Source organism: Mustela erminea, chromosome 8 (assembly GCF_009829155.1).
Source record: "Mustela erminea isolate mMusErm1 chromosome 8, mMusErm1.Pri, whole genome shotgun sequence".
NCBI lineage: Eukaryota > Metazoa > Chordata > Mammalia > Carnivora > Mustelidae > Mustela > Mustela erminea.
This window is the reverse complement of record NC_045621.1, coordinates 41,030,873-41,049,544: the sequence shown is the minus strand read 5'-3', so window position 1 is coordinate 41,049,544 and position 18,672 is coordinate 41,030,873. Positions and strand designations below refer to the sequence as shown.

At 41.6% G+C, this 18,672-nt stretch overlaps 1 long non-coding RNA gene across 2 annotated transcripts in view; it reads left to right on the top strand.

Moving 5' to 3' along the window:
* LOC116597473 overlaps positions 1-8,394 on the top strand; it is a 59,003-nt gene extending 50,609 nt beyond the window's left edge. For both annotated transcript variants that reach the window (XR_004288619.1, XR_004288621.1), the window contains 2 exons: positions 5,372-5,531; positions 5,689-8,394. This is a non-coding gene — a long non-coding RNA (uncharacterized LOC116597473). The remainder of the gene's footprint in view (positions 1-5,371; positions 5,532-5,688) is intronic.
* Positions 8,395-18,672: the final 10,278 nt, after the last annotated feature.

Here is an 18,672-nt window from a genome sequence, read left to right as displayed (position 1 = left end):
AATAATAGAAGCTTTTAAACAAGAGTGCCAATAACTAAAAAATACTCTAGAAGTTTTCAAATAATTACTCCTTAAAGCTCTGATTTCAGGTATCTTTTTAAGCAAATTGTACTGAAAATGTAATAGAATATGCATTTTTGCAATTTTTATACCTGATTTCTACATGTGACTAACACAGCACAGGTATGGCAATTTGTAAATCAGTCTCATATTTAACTAGAATGTAAAGATCCTAATTAAAATCCTACCATACCCCTTTGTACTAAATCTGAACATACACAGAAATATAGAATTTATATCCAGGAATGGAAAGGTGCTATAATATTTAAATAATACATCATATTGATATTTTTTAAAAGAAAGATATATAAGCATCTCAAAGGTTTTGCAAGTGCTTTAATACAGTTCTGTTCCTTTTTCAGATATAACTCTTTGAAACCAGAACAGAAAGAATTCTCGCCTCACGGATTAAGGATAGTTATTCTAAAAATGGTCATCATTGGAGTCAGTGATTCACTTGGGGTACTCAACGAAACTGGGAAGGGGGGCAGGAATGGGGATTATGACAATGGCTGCTAATTTATTCACTTATCCAACAAATACTCATTGCAGGCCTGTGCTAGGCTCCAGGTGTTGTAGGTGTTGGAGACAGTTTAGGCTCCCCATGGTCATGTGATTATTATGATCGTTTCTATGAATGTTGCTGTTACAAATATCAGCCATGGCTATGGTTGTTGCCATGAATGGTGCTGTTACAATTATATCAGCTTCACCTCTCCCATGCCCAAGTGCAGGACAAAGAAGTATGTGTCAGCAGGGAATTCACCCAAACATGTGGACAAAATCAACACCTGAAAGAGTTTTCTTGTATACCCAAAATTCCAAGGGAGAAGACATGGTAGCAGAAGGATCCCATTCACAATAGTAACACAAAATATCCCACAAAATACCTGGAAATCATCTTGAAGACTAACAAAAGCCACACTGAGAGCCATAAGAGAAACTTGCAGAAGGGAAGGAAGAGTGGGGATTCTGTACCCTGCTAAGGCAGACTATGGTAAAAATGGCATTTTCCTCCAAGTTAATTTTTAAGTGTAGACAATTTCAAAAAATAACCCAAAGAGAGGTGAGATGTGGTTTTTGTTTATTTATTTTAGAATAGGGAATGGGGATTCTAACATTTTTTTTTCCCCAGAAAAATAAGCAGACAAAAGTAGCAAGTAAACATTGAAAAACAAACAAACAAGAAAAAACCACCATGGTGGGAAAGAGCAGGTTCATTGAATGTGAAGACACAGTAGGAGCAAACACTCACACATTCATGAATTTGATGGATGTTGATTGCGCCTTGTTGGGTGGCTGATGCTGTCATGACCATGACAGGGTAAAGGAAGAGAATCTGTCCCGGCTCTCCTGGAGCTTGTGAGCCAGTGTCAGCTTACATCCAGCACTGGTAAAGACCATGAAGAACAGGGTGCAAGTTAAGAGGGTAGAGAGTGACTGAAGGCTTAGGAAAGAACTCTTCTGGATTGGATTTCTGAGGAGGTGACTTTGAGCAGAGACTCCAATGAAGAGTCGATGGGAACAAACATATGTTGGGGAGAGTTGAGCTCAGGTGGAGGGGACAACACATGCTAAGGATGAGGGAGAACTTGACGGGTCTGAAGAAGAGCAAGGATAAGGAGATCTGTAGGCGCTGAGGTTGGGAGGTGACCAGCAAGTCATCAGTGGGCTTCAGGGGTGCTGCTGGGCATGGGCCCAGTTTCCCCAGGACAGTTCTGGTTTATGCTTGCTGGCCCTATGTAATTGATAGTGCCTCATTTCATCCTCAAGGTCTGTTTTTTCTCCTTATTCAATTCAAGCATGAAAGGTAAAATATTGAAGCCTATAGAAGAAATCATGGGAAAAATATTTCATGGTATTGAACAATGATTTCCTAATTGGAATACAGAAAGGGATGACCCTAAAGGACTTCATTAAGATAATGTGTTCATCAAATGACTCTAGTGATAAGCCTGGACTATCTTGTGCTTTAAAGCAAGGAAGTGTTCAAAGACTGATCCCATGCATAACATGCCCTAACTGGCATGAAGGACTTCCCATTGGTTAAATTTCGGATGAATTGATTCTCCAAAAGAATAATGACAAAATGAATAACACATTGAATGTAAAGCAAATACAGGAGTCCCCAGTGTGCTAATAAATACAGATGAATGAAATGCAAAGGAAAGAAGGAAAGGCTTTTTTTTGTTTTGTTTTTTAATGACAACTAACAAGTGTAGAAGGCATCATAGAGTTGGAAAATCTCTATCTTGCGACTACCACAGAGGTAATTATTTCAGACAAGAACTTGGGTGAATGTTTGTTGCAGGACCTGGTATCAACAATGTATCATTTCTCCAGAGAATACATATTAATTACATAGGAGGAAAAGGTAACTTTATAGTGGAGAAATTGGGTATAGGGGTGCCTAGGTGGCTCAGTCAGTTAAGCATCTGCCTTCAGCTCAGGTCATGATCTCAGGGTCTTGGGTTGGAGCCCCACACCAGACTCCTCTTCACCGGGAAGTCTGCTTCTCCCTCTCCCTCTACCCTTCCCTCTGCTTGTGATCTCTCGTGCGCTCCTCTCTCAAATGAATTTTTAAAAAACACCTTTTTTAAAATTCAATTTTATTTTTTCAGTGTTCCAAAATTCATTGTTTATGCACCATACTCAGTGCTCCTTGCAATACATGCCCTCCTTAATACCCACCACCAGGCTCACCCATTCCCTTACCCCCCTCCCTCTAAAACCCTGAGTGTTTCTCAGGGTCCAAGTCTCTCATGGTTCATCTTCTCCTCCAATTTACCCCAATTCACTTTTCCTTTCCTTCTCCTAATGTCTTCTGTATTATTCCTTATGTTATACAAATAAGTGAAACCATACAACTGACTTTCTCTGCTTGACTTACTTTACTCAGCATAATCTCCCCTGTTCCATCCATGTCAATGCAAATGGTAGGTATTCATCCTTTCTGATGGCTGAGTAATAGTCCATTGTATATATAGACCACACCTTCTTTAACCATTCATCTGTTGAAGGGGATCTTGGCTCTTACCACAGTCTGGACATTAAAATAGGAAAAAATATCCAGTGGAAAAAAGACAGTCTCTTCAATAAATAGTGCTGGGGAAATTGGACAGCTATGTATAGAAGAATGAAACTCGACTATTCTCTTACACCGTACAAATATAAACTCAAAATGGATGAAAGACCTCAATGTGAGACAGGAATCCATCAAAATCCTAGAGGAGAACATAGGCAGTAATCTCTTCAACATCGGTCACAGCAACTTCTTTCAAGACACATCTCCAAAGGCAAAGGAAACATAAGCAAAAATGAACTTTGGGGACTTCATCAAGATAAAAAGCTTCTGCACAGCAAAGGAAACAGTCAACAAAACAAAGAGGCAGCCCCTGGAATGGGTGGAAACACCAGTGGGTTTATGCTGCTAAAATCTACCAGGCTATCCACTTTTTATTTATTTATGTTTTCTTCTATATATTATTCTATCTATATATTCTATCTATTTACATATTTAATGTATATAAAACATTAAAAAGTTTTTCCCAAAAGAAAAGCAAACATAATAGTCTCCTTTTGCAAAAACAAAAACAAAACCAAAAAACAAACTAAACAAACTCTTAGGAAGCTTTCATTTCAAACTCAAAAGAAGAGAAAGAGAGGGAGCTTGCCAGCTTACTTCACTCTCACTCATTTCCTGAAGTACCGCCTGAATAATCCCTGTTATTAGCGCTGGAATTGAGAAAAGGTGAGTCACACTGATTAATGCAGCATAGTTTTGAGAGGAGCCTTGAGAAATTCCCACATGAATAGGAGCTGCAATTAGTCACTGACTATTAAAGCAGTAAGTGTTTGAATTAGTAGCCAACAAAATAAAACACAACCTATTAAAACATGTTTTTGAGCAGAAAATTTATATTTCAGACTGTGTTCCAGACAAAACAAGTGTGTCATCTGCTGCACCAACAAAGGTACCACTGAGCGTGTCCACAAGGATGCCAAGCCCGTCACAACTGTGCTGGCAGCACCAGCCTACTACACACAGGAATCTCGGCATTTCAGCCTTAAGATTTGTGATTATAATACAATGGATTACTTAAAAATAAAAACAAAAACAAAACAAAACAAAATACAAACAAACTTCTATAAACATCCTATAGTTTGATTTTTTTTTTCCCTTTGCATGGGAAGCTAATGACAGCAGAAAGTATTAATTTGTCACAAAAGCATGGATCTATTGACCTGAGAAGAAGACAGTGTGGAGTTTAAAAACATTCCCTCCCAAAATAAGACCATCAGCCTGGTCTTGCCATTGTGTTCTACAGTTGAAAGAAAGATATGAAGGCTGAGCAGTGCTGTCTAGGAAGGTCACCCCAAATCCAGCTGAGCAGCTGGATGGGTGGGTCCCCCAGGGTGAGGTCCCCTCCTTGTCCAGAATCTCAGTAGTCAGTATACCCAGAGCTACAAAGCCTCATACTAACCAACATCAGCAAAATCTAGAGTATGCTCAAGAACACCAACCTATAAATTCACAAGGAGGAACACAGAATCAACTTCATGAAGTTGGATACATTTATGGTCATCCTACCAACAAGTCTACAGGAGAAAGCAAAATGTAAAAAGAAAGTTACTTTGTGAGCTTGAAACCAAAATAAAAGGAACTCACTGGATATTCTTAATGACTAAAATTTTTTTTAAAAATTGTAACAACCAGGAGAACAGAGAGATGTATAATGGACACAAGTTCCCCCTTAAGAGGGCAGAATTCAGAAACGATGGTTTTGGACCTCGGTTTTGCCTCTTCCTGTTTACCTGACCTGAAGTAAAATCACTTGATTTACATGAACCTCAAGTCCTGATCCATGAGATGTGGATGTTAGTACCTATTTCTAGGATAGCAGGGAAGATTAAGGAGACAATATATGTGATCGTGCCATATGCATGTAAAATACAATCATTTCCATCTGCTCTGTCCCCAGCCGCTTCTCAGGACCTGAAGCTCTCACTTGGAGGCTGGATCCCACAAAGGTCCTTTACACCAGCTCCAGAGAGTAGGATGATTTGAATCAGTGTTATTCCAGTGAACAAGATCCGCTCCAGGGTGTGAGGCTCTTCCCCAGGGTACACATAGATCATAAAGTTCTTTCTGGTCTTCCTTCAGTGCTTTCTGTTCTATTCCTTGATAGCAAACTTCCCACATGGTTCCTGGATTTACTCCTATTTCTTTGTTAAGTTGGTTTGCAGATTCCTGTTCCCCTTGCCTGGATCTTGACGGCCTTTCTATACCTTACCAGTTCCTTCTTCCTAGGGTCCCACTGGACTTTCTTGCCTTTCCCCCAAGTCAGTGCCTGGGCTTCTACCCCGTGTTGGAATTCCCTGGAAACAGATACAATACGTCCTGCAGTATGGCTTGACGTGCCTGGAGGTCAACATTAACTCTGCTCAAGCCCAAGTTTGCTATGTATCAGGTAACTGTAGCCTTAATTCTGAATACTATCAATTACAGCATGCGGTGACAGGTGTTTATTTAGCTCCCGAGCCTGTGAGTTGGCTGGAGGTCAGCTAATCGAGGCTTGGTGTGGCTGGAGATAACACTGTTCTATGTGTCCGTCATCTTCCTTCCAGGAGCAGCAGAAACACAGATGCAAGTAAATCACCTGTGCTCCATGCCTACTGCATCCAGTCTGTTAACATCCCATTGGCCAAAGCGAATCACATGGCTGGGCTCATCATGAAGGCATGGGGAAGTGGCCCTGCCCACAGTGGGTGGACACTGAGAACTTACTTTGCAAAAAGAATGGATATGAGAAACAACAGGGTACCCCAGCTTATCCTTACCTTTGTCAGAGGCTGGTTCAGATGTTCTCGTGTCTGTCTAGTCCTAGACTTAATCTAGTCTAGCCCTAGACTTAATCACTTAATTTAATTTAAAGCCAATTTGATTAATTTAATCATTTAATCCCAAATGTCCGTGCCACCTCAACAAAGATTCTTTGCTTGATCAAACTTCAGTCAGGCTCCTGAACCCATCTGCGCATTGCCTTGTAAAACCTAGTTTTAACAAGAACACTGCTTAGGGAGGTTGACTAGAACCACCTACCTGGATATCTGATCAGAAGCCTCATCCTCCACCAGCCCCCAGGTGATAGGTATCTGGTCACTATGGCCCATCTTCAGCAAGAATCAGTAGGTGTGTTTAGCCAGAATCCCCGTTACTCCTGATGTGTCCTCTTAGTAATTTTCCATCCACTAATCCTCACCCTGTTCCCTGGCTGTAACTCCTCACTTACCCGTGCTGTATTTGCAGATGAGCCAAATCTCTCTCTCACTGCAAAACCGCATCACAACCATCTCTGTGTTCATCATAGCAGTCTGAATGGAGACTGCCTTTCCATGTGTAACAGGTGTCACTGGACCTATTTCATTCTTTATCACCCCTTTTCTTCCCTGTATGTCCACACTTCAATTCTGCCGCTTCTACTTATGCTCACATCTCTCCTCAGAGACTTCCAAGACCCCCCCCAAATAAGTGGGGTCCTCCTATTTCCTTCTGTCATGGTGCTCTGAAGTTTCCCTTCTTGGCACTTCTTTCTGAGTGTGAGCGGAAGTAAGTCCTGAAACCATAAATACTGAGAGCCTCCAAAGACCTGAGGATTCTCTGGTCCAAGTTTCGGTTAGTAGTCGTTCGGATAACGTCTCTGCAGATGAAGGCCACACTTGTCCTGAACCAGCCAAATCCTTCAACAAGAGATGCAAGCGGCCAATAAGCACTTGGAGAAATGCAAAAAGTAAAACAAAATGTAAAAGGAAGAAATGAAAAGTTAAGTGTGTATGCATACGTATGTAAATGAATGTATGTATGTATGTATGTAAGTATACATATGGGACTTAGATGTATATATGCAAATTTTGTCGGCTATAATTGTTCTAGGCCCTGAAACAAAAAAGCACATTTGGAGCTTCATAGAAAACATCTAGCAACACTGATGAATAGTATGAATCAGAAGTGTAGCTAGGATAGTCCCACAACATGGTACTCTGGTTAGTTGTTTCTGATTACTTTATTTTGACTGCAAGAGCATGCTAGTTTCAGCTCACTGGTGCTATTTCTTCCCAATGATTAGTTTGGAAAAACTGAGCTGAGAGCAGCGTGCACAGACTCAGCTGACAGGAAACAAGGCTAACGATCCATTGTCGCTAAGAAACATCACCCTTAAAAGAGCAACAAATTACCCGTGTGCTTCTGGAAGCTGGGTCCAGGTGTTCCAACAGGGATCAGTAAAAGGGAACCCAGACTGTGGTGGAGGAAAGAGGTAGCCATGGTGAGCATGGACATGGATCTCTGTAGCAAAGGTGTATGAGAGGAGTAAGATAATAAAAACTGACTTTGGAAACCCATTGAATAAAATCAGTATAAATTCAGAAACTACCTAAAGATGAAGCTACCTGCCATCTTCAAGCCATGGCCAATAGACCTGAGTTTTCTGAGGTAACTGTGCAGCCTTGACCAAGCAATCAATAAGCAGTAATGCCTATTGGCTTTGGGGGCAATGGTGTTTTGCAGGGAGTGTCATAGCTACTATTGTTTTCACTGCAGCCTAGCTGGAGGTGATGCACCCTTTCCAAGAGAGAGACCCTCCTTCTCCACAGGGAAACTAAAGCTGAGAGAGGTTGCCATCAGCGGTCTCCAGTCAGAGGCAGAAAGGTGATATATCTATAGTTATGTTCACTAAGACTGCCTGGAATTCGCAAGTCTTTCATTTATGCCAACAAATCAAGATTTGGACCTCAAAGTTTGAGGTTTAGACAGGTGCATAAGAAGTAGCCAAGGCTTAGCAGAAAGAGGTCAGACATCTCAATAAACAGAAGTCAGACATCCTTGCAGGACAGAGTGAGCCAGAGCAGGCTGGACCCCACAGGAGAGGATTCTGGAGCCCAGAAGAGAGGACGCAGGTCAACACAACTGTGCTCTTAACCGGGCTGGCCCCGCGGCCACCACACTCTCAGCGCAGTCGAGCTGCGGAACCCGAGCTCAGGCCATCGGTTCTTGATGCATCTCAGGCTTGCACACGCAGGAATTCTAGGTGGTTGTCACATCAACATATTCCATTATTCTTAAAGCAATCTTATCTTCATAAAGATATCTAGAGTTGTTGTTGTTGTTAATCCTTAGGTATTGCTGTCTGTAAATAGCTGCATTGCGTGGAACTACTTCCTAGCTCTTGTCACCATTTCCCGACCCCCGCTGTGCAAAACCAGGCGCTGCTTAAGTTTTCCATTCTAAAGGAAGAAGGAAAGAACAGAGGAAGGGAGGGAGGCGGGGAAGGAGAGAGGAAGGAAGGAAAAGAAATGATAGTGAACTAATTAATAATGAGCTGATTTTAATTTTAAAAGTGTGTGTATGCATGTGTGTCAGTGTGATTCTATCATTGTCAGTATGGCATCACTGGGATTCTACCATCCATCAAATTCATCCTAAGAAACACCTTTGTGGCAGAGTAGTGTGGAGCTGATCTAGAGAGCTACGACAGAACTCTGAGTTAATTTCCTCTTGTCTTTATCTATGGGATGCAGTTGCTGCAGCAAATTTCTTTCAGCAAAATTACCTTCAAAGTGTTTCTGAAATGCCTTTAACTGTCCTTTGCATTTAAATATATATATATTTATATATATACACATAATATATACATATATATTTTTATATATATATGTATTTAACAATCAGCATCAGAATACTAACCTTATAGATTTAGAAAGCTAAGTTCTTTAGAAATCATTGTGATAGAAATAATTTGTGTGTGTGCAGTCCATGCCTCAGAGCCCAAAGTGTTCCACACACTTCACTGTGCATAGTTTTGGGATCGAGAACCGCCTCCCACCACATCCCAGTCTCCTGTCCTTCTACCCTGTTTTGAGCATTTCGTTCAAACCTCTCACCACTTTCTCCTGCATGTGTTCAGTTCTCTGAGGTTCCACGACAATCCTGCCCTAATTCTGTGCACTCCGGGAACACTCCTGACCATGTCCAAAGCACAATAGCCACCAAACCTACATATTTAACTTCTTATTTCCTTTTATATGCCAATTACTGGAGCCGGCTCTCTGCCTAAGCAACCCAGTTCACCTGCCACACCAAGCAATACATGTCCAACTTCAAGTTGAAAGTCACTGCTTATGCTAGCTACTCTCTGCAAAAACCACTGTTTCCTGCCCTGATCAACAGCACCTACGTGTCTGGCATTCACTGGAAACTGAGAATTGTACTGAATCTCCTCTCTCTCCCTCGCCTCCCTACAACCCCACTACTGCTGTCCCGTGACTCTTGATGCATCCTCTAAGACCATGAGAATTATAAGGCATCGTTCTGTTGAGGTCCCAACTTTGTCTCTTCCCCTTCAATCTATCCTCCATGTTGCTCCCAGGTTCATTCCTAAAAATCCATGTGCTTTTGTTTTATTCCCTTGCTTCAAGCCCTCCACACCACCTACAAGCTGAAGTTCTACTCCCACCTGCTCTCTAGTCTGGGATGGTCCTTCTGGACTCATTGCTTACTGCTCCCAGACACACCAGACCCTCCCAGTCAACCTGACATGCATGGAACTCCTCCAACAGGAATGTTCTTTAGGTCTCTGTGCCTTTGCATGTGCTGGTCCTCTTGCCCCCCAGTTCCCTTCCCTCCTTCCTCACTGCAAGCCCCACCTCATTCTTGCCGAGGTTCGCTTCAGGGCAGCTTTTTCTGGTCTTGTCAAGTGCTCCTCTCTCTGCCCCTCATTTGGGTATCTATTTCAACCTACTGTGTGATTTTTTTGTTGTTGTTTATGCGTTTGCTCCCCTCACAGAGTATGAACCCCTCAATGTCTTCATTAGCACAATCTCTGGAATGTTGCAGAATGAGAACATGCACAAATGTCTGATAACTTCATTTTACTATCCATGGTTTCATAGGGAAAGCAATGAGGGACATTAGAATTAGGTGCATTCCTAATGGTGGAAAAAAATGCCAAAGTCGGTGTAATACAAAATTAAGCCAACCAAGCACACCTGGGCTGAACAGTGTCCCCCCAAATTCATATCTACTCAAAATCTCAGAAGGTGAGCTTGTTTGGAAATAAACTTGCTGCAGATATAATCAGTTAAGAAGAGGTCATACTAGAGTAAGGTGGTCCATGTCCTTGGTCCATGGTCCTTAGTCCATGATGACTGGGATCTTTATGAGAAAAGGAGAAGAAACCCAGATACGCAGGGAGATGCAATGTGACAAGAGAGACAGAGATGGGACAGGTGCATCTATAAGCCAAGAGATGCCAAGGATTGCCAGCAATGCCAGTAGCTGAGAGAGAGGCCAGGCACAGCTTCTCTCTCGAAGTTTCAGGATGAGTTTGGCCCGCTCTGACCTTGATGTCAGACTTCTGGTCTCTGGACCTGGGAGAGAGAAAATTTCCATTGTGTGAGCCACTCATTTGTGGTACTTCTCTGTGGCAGCCCTGGGGAACTGATTGTCCACACTAGCCGGAGTTCCAGCAATGCCTGCGAGGAGGAAGGTTATGGGACACCAGTGAGCCGCTCTCAGTCTTCGTGCTGGGAGCAAGGGGCTTTACAAAACAAAGGATCTGCATGAAATGTTCCATGTTAACTCTAGCCTCCTTCTTCCTTTCCACAAAAGCCCTCAATGCAGCAGTGGTGCTTGAGAACACACCTAACAGAGAAGCTGTCACATCGGGGCTGGAACAAGTGACAAATAAACACAATGGCAAAGACTGGGGGCCAAGACCAGAGTCACTTCTCTTCTTTTCCTCTTTGATTGATTGCTCAGACAAGGTGGTCCTTTAAACAGCCCCGAGATTCTAAGTCATCTACGGGGCCATTTTAGCTCTAAATCCAGCCCAGCTCAGAAAGGGGAGGAGGAGGGGGAAGGGCAGCAAGCAGGTTGGGAGCAGGGCTGGGGAGGGGTAGGGATGACCCCTAGAGCCTGCAAGAGTGGGCTTTCTGGGGCCTCAGCAATGAAGAAACATCCAGGACCAATGTCTGGTCCACCTCTCAGCTCTCTGTTGGTATCTATCAGCGGATGTTTATCTGTTCAGAAGCAAATGCTAAACTGGGCTTTTAAAAGTGATTATTTTGACTTTGAATGTACATAAATATGTGATAGGGCAAGATCCACCCTTTATATTCTATTTCTAAAAGTGACAACAGTGAGCCAGAAAGCTCCCAGGAAAGAAAATGGCCCTGTGGGATTTCTGTTTGAGTCAGATAATGCTGGTGGCCTTGGCTATTCATGTACTTTAAAAAAATTTTTAATTTAATTTAATTTTTTTTCCGTGTTCCAAGATTCATTGTTTATGCACCACACCCAGTGCTCCATGCAATCCATGCCCTCCTTAATACCCAGCACCAGGCTCACCTCTCCCCGCCAACAACCCCCTCCAAAACCCTCAGTTTGTTTCTCAGAGTCTACAGTCTCTCATGCTTTGTCTCCCCCTGCCTACCGATTTCCCCCAACTCACTTCTCCTCTCCATCTCCCAATGTCTATTCATGTACTTTTAATCACTCAAGCACATGTTTCAGTATAGGCGTATATGCTGGGAAAACCACCTACAATGTGGGTTGGCAATGCCTTGAATCGACAGGTTCACTTAGAGAGAAACGACATCTCTGCAACTCTGAGTTATCCTCTGTGAGAATGTGGAGTCCCTCTCCATTTGTCTAGACTGCTTCCCCTTTTACTGAAGTCTGAGCCTCAGAAATTTTCTATAGTGTTCTTCATTAAGTCTGAAATACTTATCAATGTTTTTATGCTCTTGTGAATGGTTTCTTAACTTTTACTTTACGTTCCAGTTGGTTAGGGCTGATATTGGTAAGTTACAGAGATTTTCTGATTCTAGTAGTTAATCACTTGAATCTCTTGTTTCCCTTTTCTAAATAGATGAAGAGGACATTGGTCTTCAAAGAATGATAGCTTTATGTTTCACCTCCTAATCTCTTATTCCTCTTTCTTCAGTTTGGGCCCAAATTTCCAGGTTTATGGTGAACATTCGCATTGATAAAAGACATCCTTTTTCACACACTTTGCCATGAAGCATGTTTGCCATGATAGATTGTAAGTACATAAACTTTCTCCAGTGAGGGCATTCCTTTCTCTTGCAGGTTTCCAAGGGCTCTCATCTTACTGACTGCTTTTTCCTCACATTTGCAGATAATTGTGTGATTTTCCTCCTTGTGCCTATGAATATGGTGAATGACCCTGATTCCTTGTCTGATTCGGAACATCCCTGCATCCAGAGCCAGCCTCCTTCATCAGAATGAACTGGTTTTGAGTGCACTGTTGGATTTGGATAGCAAACACTGTAGTTGAGGCTTTGTTCTTATCTTCATAAGTGCAATGGGTCCATGGGTTCCCCTTCTGGTGTCACCCCCCTTCTCTAATTTTAGAATCAAGGTTACAGAGGACCATCCAAGGAAGCATAGCCCAATTCCTTCTGCTTTCTAGAACAACTTGTGTGATACAGAGTTACTGTTCCTTGAAAGATTGGTAGAACTCATCTGTGAAACTATTTGGAATTGAGTTTGGGGGAGAGGTAAGATCTTTAATGACAATTTCAGCATCCTTAATCTTACTGATACATGCATGTTCTCTTTCTTCTGGGCCCAATTTGATATCTATTTTTTTGGTCTGGGAAAACATCTACTAGGCTTCCACATTTTTAATGCATATATGCTCACAATAGGCTTTTTATTATTTTAAAAACTGTTAACTGTTTTGTATTCTTTATTTTGATTATTTGTATCTTCTGTTTCTCTATTATTTCCCCCCAGATCAGTCTTGTTGAAGATTTATTTTAATAATCTTATCAAAGAGCCAGGTTTTTTAATTTTTTTATAAACATATAATGCATTATTAGCCCCAGGGGTACAGGTCTGTGAATCGTCAGGTTTACAACTTCACAGCACTCACCATATCACATACTCTCCCCAATGTCCATAACCCCACCCTCCTTCTCCCTATACCCCTCCCTCCAGCCACCCTCAGTTTGTTTTGTGATATTAAGAGTCAAAGAGCCAGTTTTGATTCTGTGGACCTTCTCGGTTGTTCTATTGTTGTTGTCATTTTATGCTCCATTGGATTGATTTCTGTCAGTTCTGTATTATTCCCTTCTGTTAGATCTCCTCTAGTTTGCTCTGTTATTGTTGTTTTGTTTTGTTTTTCAACTTCTTGAGTTGGAAACTCCACTTACTTTTAATTTGCTTGTTTCTTGAAAACTATATTTAGAGTGATGACTGACTCTTTAGATATTGCTTGAGATATGTCTCAAATTTCTTGGTTTTTTAAATTTCATTTTCAGTGCTCCAAAATTCGTTTTTTATGCACCACACCCAGTGCTCCATGCAATACATGCCCTCCTTAATACCCACTACCGGGTTTACCCATCCCCCCACCCCTCTCCCATCCAAAACCCTCAGTTTGTTTGAGTCCACAGTCTCTCATGGTTCGTCTCCCCCTCCAATTTCCCCCAACTCACTTCTCCTCTCCATCTCCCCATGTCCTCCATGTTATTCCTTATGCTCCACAAGTAAGCAAAACCATATGATAGTTGACTCTGTCTGCTTGACTTGTTTCACTCAGCATAATCTCTTCCAGTCCCGTCCATGTTGATGCAGAAGTTGGGTATTCATCCTTTCTGACGGAGGTATAATATTCCATTGTACATATGGACCACATCTTCTTTATCCATTCATCCATTGAAGGGCATCTTTGCTCTTTCCATAGTTTGGTGGCTGTGGCCATTGCTGCTATGAACATTGGAGTAGAGATGGCCCTTCTTTTCACTACATAAGTATCTTTGGGGTAAATACCCAGTAGTGCAGTTGTAGGGTCATAGGGTAGCTCTATTTTTAATTTCTTAAGGAATGTCCACACTGTTTTCCAAAGTGGCTGTACCAACTTGCATTCCCACCAACAGTGTAAGAGGGTTCCCCTTTCTTCACATCCTCTCCAACACTTGTTGTTTACTGTCTTGTTAATTTTGGCCATTCTAACTTGTGTAAGGTGGTATCTCAATGTAGTTTTGATTTGAATCGCCCCAATGGCTAATGATGAGTGAAAACTAAAAGTAAGAGAAAGGAAAAAAATGCAAACATTTTCGTTATCAAAGACAAGAACAGCTAATTGTTGACTGCATTTCCTTCAAGTCTTTTTTTCTATTTGCTTATAGTTCTTAAGATCCTATGGTACATTCAAAACTGGGCATAATGATATTCAAGTCTATTTTCCCCTGTTTACAAGGAAATTACACACTCATCACAGAAAAGCAGCTTCTTGGTAGTTTATGGTGGTTTATGAACATTTTTTCATGTGTCTGTTAGCCATTTGTATGTCTTCTTTGGAGAATTGTCTGTTCATGTCTCCTGTCCATTTTTTTTACATGATTATCTGTTTTGTGTGTGTTGATTTTGAGGAGTTCTTTATAGATTTTGGGTATCAGACCTTTACCTCAAAAGCTCACTACTGCCAGACTCAAATTTACATCCCAGTTACTTACAAAGTACCCTGAAGAAGTAAGTTCAGAATCTGCGTCCTTTGCAGATCTTATGAAACCTCGCCCAATAGCCGTTACCTATTCAGGTAGAGCCTGTAGTTAAAAGGCTCTAAGCCCCTGCTGACCATCTTACAGTGTTCTCTGACCTAGACACTGGAAGGCCACCTCCCTAGAGCCTTCTCCCCTTCTGAGAAGCCACGCCTGAGGGACTTTCCTCTTTTGCAAACCTGTCAAAACAAGGCAGGCTAGGGCTTGCGTGTGCTACCACCACCTTGTGGTCATGTCTTTCTCCCAACTCAGCCCCCAAAGCCCTAAGACACCCACCCTGGCCTCTTAACACTGGTATATACTGGAACCCATGGTCAAGGCAGAAGCTGTCAATTTCTGCAGTGAAGTGGCAGGTGGTGTGTGAGGGCAGAACCTAAGACACTATTCTCTAACCTGTTCTCTGGCTGTGCCTCAGACCACTTTGAACCCCAATCTGAGACTTAGTCTTAGTCCCCAGCATGAATTCAGGGCAGCCCCCCATGCTCCTCCTGCTTTTATCGCTGGTGGTGGAAACATAGTTTACTTCTTTGCTTGCTCTCCTGCTATTGTCAGTTAAATATCTTTTTCCTATTATCAAAGTAACACTCAAGTTTTTTTTTTGAGTTTGGAAACTAAAAGTAAGAGAAAGAAAAAATGCAAACATTTTCGTTATCAAAGACAAGAACAGCTAATTGTTGACTGCATTTCCTTCAAGTCTTTTTTTCTATTTGCTTTTCATCTTACAGTTCTTAAGACCCTGTGGTACATTCAAAATTGGGCATAATGATATTCAAGTTTATTTTCCCCTGTTTACAAGGAAATTACACACTCATCACAGAAAAGCAGCTTCTTGGTGGTTTATGGACTATTCTCCTCTAAAAAATCTCCCAAGATTCAGGCCCATCATTATGAGTTTGGAAGATGCAGAAAACCTGCACTCTAGTTTTTGGCACTGAAAATGGCCATTATGTTCTTCTGTACATCTCTGCTGCTTGTGGGGAGAGAAGAAAAAGCCTTTTAGTACAGCTATTCTTGCCTCACAACCGCACAGAGCCTGGCTGTTATTAGCAGGTGCCACAACAGAAAAGCAAAGATTCTGTCCAAGTGCTTCCACTGGTCAGGGAGAAAGCAGGTCCAGCTAGAAATGGGTTAAATTATAAAACACATTCATGTCTACAGGGAGAGTCATACCGCCATGAATATATAAGACAGATGGAATTTTGTGAGTCCCTGGAGTGCCCGTACCATTCTTTTGACGTGCTGGAGGAGGCATGCAGGTTTATGAGACCAGACTGTGCACAAATCTTCCCAACTCTGTACTCAGTCAATCCATGTTGGTACCTTGAAATTGGCTGTAGCGGTAGTAAAATCTGGCAAATGTTACAAATGAGGGATTATTCCCTCACTCCAAAAAGCTGAGTGTTAATCATTTATAAGCACATCACTGTTTTTCAGATCCTGAAACAACAGAACACAGGAAAAGCAACAAATCACATGTGTAGGACCAGTAGTCTTAGGTCCTACATGTATGAACTACAACTCTTGAGGTGCAATGTTCCACCAGGACCCCACCCCACTTCCTGTTCTGTGGTTTTCTGAGTGTGGGGTGAAAAGAGAGATGGGGATGGGTGCCAGGGCTGGAGCAGGCTGACTTCCTCAGCCAGTGACTTCATGCAGTAAAATGTTGACAAATTACTTCTTAGGTAGAGAAAATGTCATTTCTTTCTTCTTCACTCTATCTCTCACATGTTCTCACCAATTCATGTTCTAAACACCTTTTGGCACCTGTCATGGACCAATTTCTCTTCTCTGTACCTGGGATGTAGCAGTAGACCAGATAGCCAAGGTCCCTGCCTTCATACAGCTTATGTCCTGCAGAGAGGAACCATTAAAAAACAAAAAAATAAATAAAAAGGAAAACAAAAGTCAATATCAGTGTTCTGCTAAAAAATAGAACAAAGTGTGAGATAATGGAAAGAGAGAGAGAAGGGAAGGCAGTTTGTCTTAGGACGGCAGCCTTGGAGGTAGAAGATGGCAAGAGGTTCAATGTAAGAACCAATAACACCTATCACTACTTTTACCAGAAAAATAGTAAAAGGAGAAGTAAACCGTTTTGTTGTTGTTTTGGTTTTTTGGGTTTTTTTTTACACAGTAGAAGAATTTCTTACTTAAAATAAGAAAAGAACATTTAGATGAGCTACTGAAAAATCATGGAGACTTTGGAAATCTACTAGAAATATTAGTGAGAACACAAAGCGCAAGGAAGTGTTTTTAGAAAGGTCACATGGGGAGCTTATTATCCAGGACATTAGTGTGTGTGGCTGAAGTGGTATAACCACACCCTTGCCAGTGCACCCTGGGAGTGCCTGCCCGTGTTCCTGACATGTGCTCTCTTCTGTCACTTGCTTTCATCTCCTCTTCACTGGCATGACACGGGTAGGCCAGCCCCTCTGGAAAGCCTTCTGGACCTCTTGAGCCCATCTCTACCTCTAGGTGTCACATGGGTTTCTCCTTGTGAGTCTGTCTCCGAGCCTCCTTCTTATAAAGACAACATTCCTTGGATGGAGTCCATCCTAATCCAGTATAACCTCATCTTAACTTGGTTATATCTACCTATTTCCAAGTAAGGTCACATTCACAGGTTCTGGACAGACATGAATTTGGGGGTGGAGGACAGACACTATGAAACCCAGGACATAATACATTGAGGGAGGATTTGAGAAGTAATAGCCATGGTTGTCTCCCAAACACCCATTCCACCACTGGGGAGACACCATCTGGTTTGGGTGGTAGGATTTCCACGTTCAGTATATGAAGACAACCACTATGGCCCCATCCTCTGTACCACAGTGAATGGCTCAGGAACCAGCAACACACACTCCTCTGTTGCTAATTAGTTTTGAGGCGGATGAATGACCCAAGTTGGTCCATTAAAAGGGAAGCTACAACTTGTATTCCATGGTTGAAGAAAGAGAACTCTTTTACTCTCCCTGACTGTCTTTTGGTTTGTTTTCAATAACGTTTTTTTTAAAATATACATTCATTGTAGAAGATAGAGAAAAGTACAAGAATCTAGCCAACTAGAAGTAATCAACATCATAAAGTATACTCTTTCAATCTCTCCTAACACTTACACACTGTGTGCTTTTTAAGGCTTATCAAGATATAATTGATATGTAACACTGGGTATGTTTGAGATATACACAGTGTAGGTCAATTTTTTTCAAATATTTGCATAAAAACAAATGTATGCAAACACATAGAGAATGTTCTGGAATAATATACATATTCTAATCTCTGGAGAAAGGAGTTGACATAGAAGACACATTTGACTCTATGTTTGCATGTTCTGATAATGTAGCAATGTACCACTAGGTTGGTTTCTAAATAATTTCAGGACAGCAAGAAAAGATATGAGCAGAATTGAAAAAATAAATTATAAGGCAAATGGAATATTTGGAGCACATTCACAGGGTCATACCTCAAAGCCTATTTCAAGGGCTCCATCTGCTTGACTTGTTTTTTGACCCATTGGACCCCAAAGTGTAGCTTTTCCCCAAGGCTCTTGTCATCTTCTGCTTTAGCTATCCTCAAGTTTTTTTCTCCTTCCCTAAACTGCCAGTTTCTTGAGGGTAAGACTGTTTCTTCCCTGACTTATTCACTGCATAATATCTCTCAGATCCAAGCACAGTGTCTGCACACAGATGATATTATTTATTGAATTGGATTTTGAAATAATCCTTTATGGAATCCACTAATCATTATTGATTTTCTCCTTTTGATAAATATTTTTTTCTTTGCAGGGCTATAATTAATACCAGTTTCCAGAGAAAATCTGTAGGTCTCTGGCTGATGAGCTCAGCAGGTTAGAACCCTGTGTTAACAAGGGCATGATCATGGATGATCACTCATCCTCCAGTCCATAGCCAAAAACTGCACTCCTGCTTCCAGCCACCTATTGCCAGAATGCCAGTTATGTATAGCAATAAATATCAGATGGGAAAGCTGGAGAGATTGGTTTAAAACTGTTACCATTGCTCTGGGTAA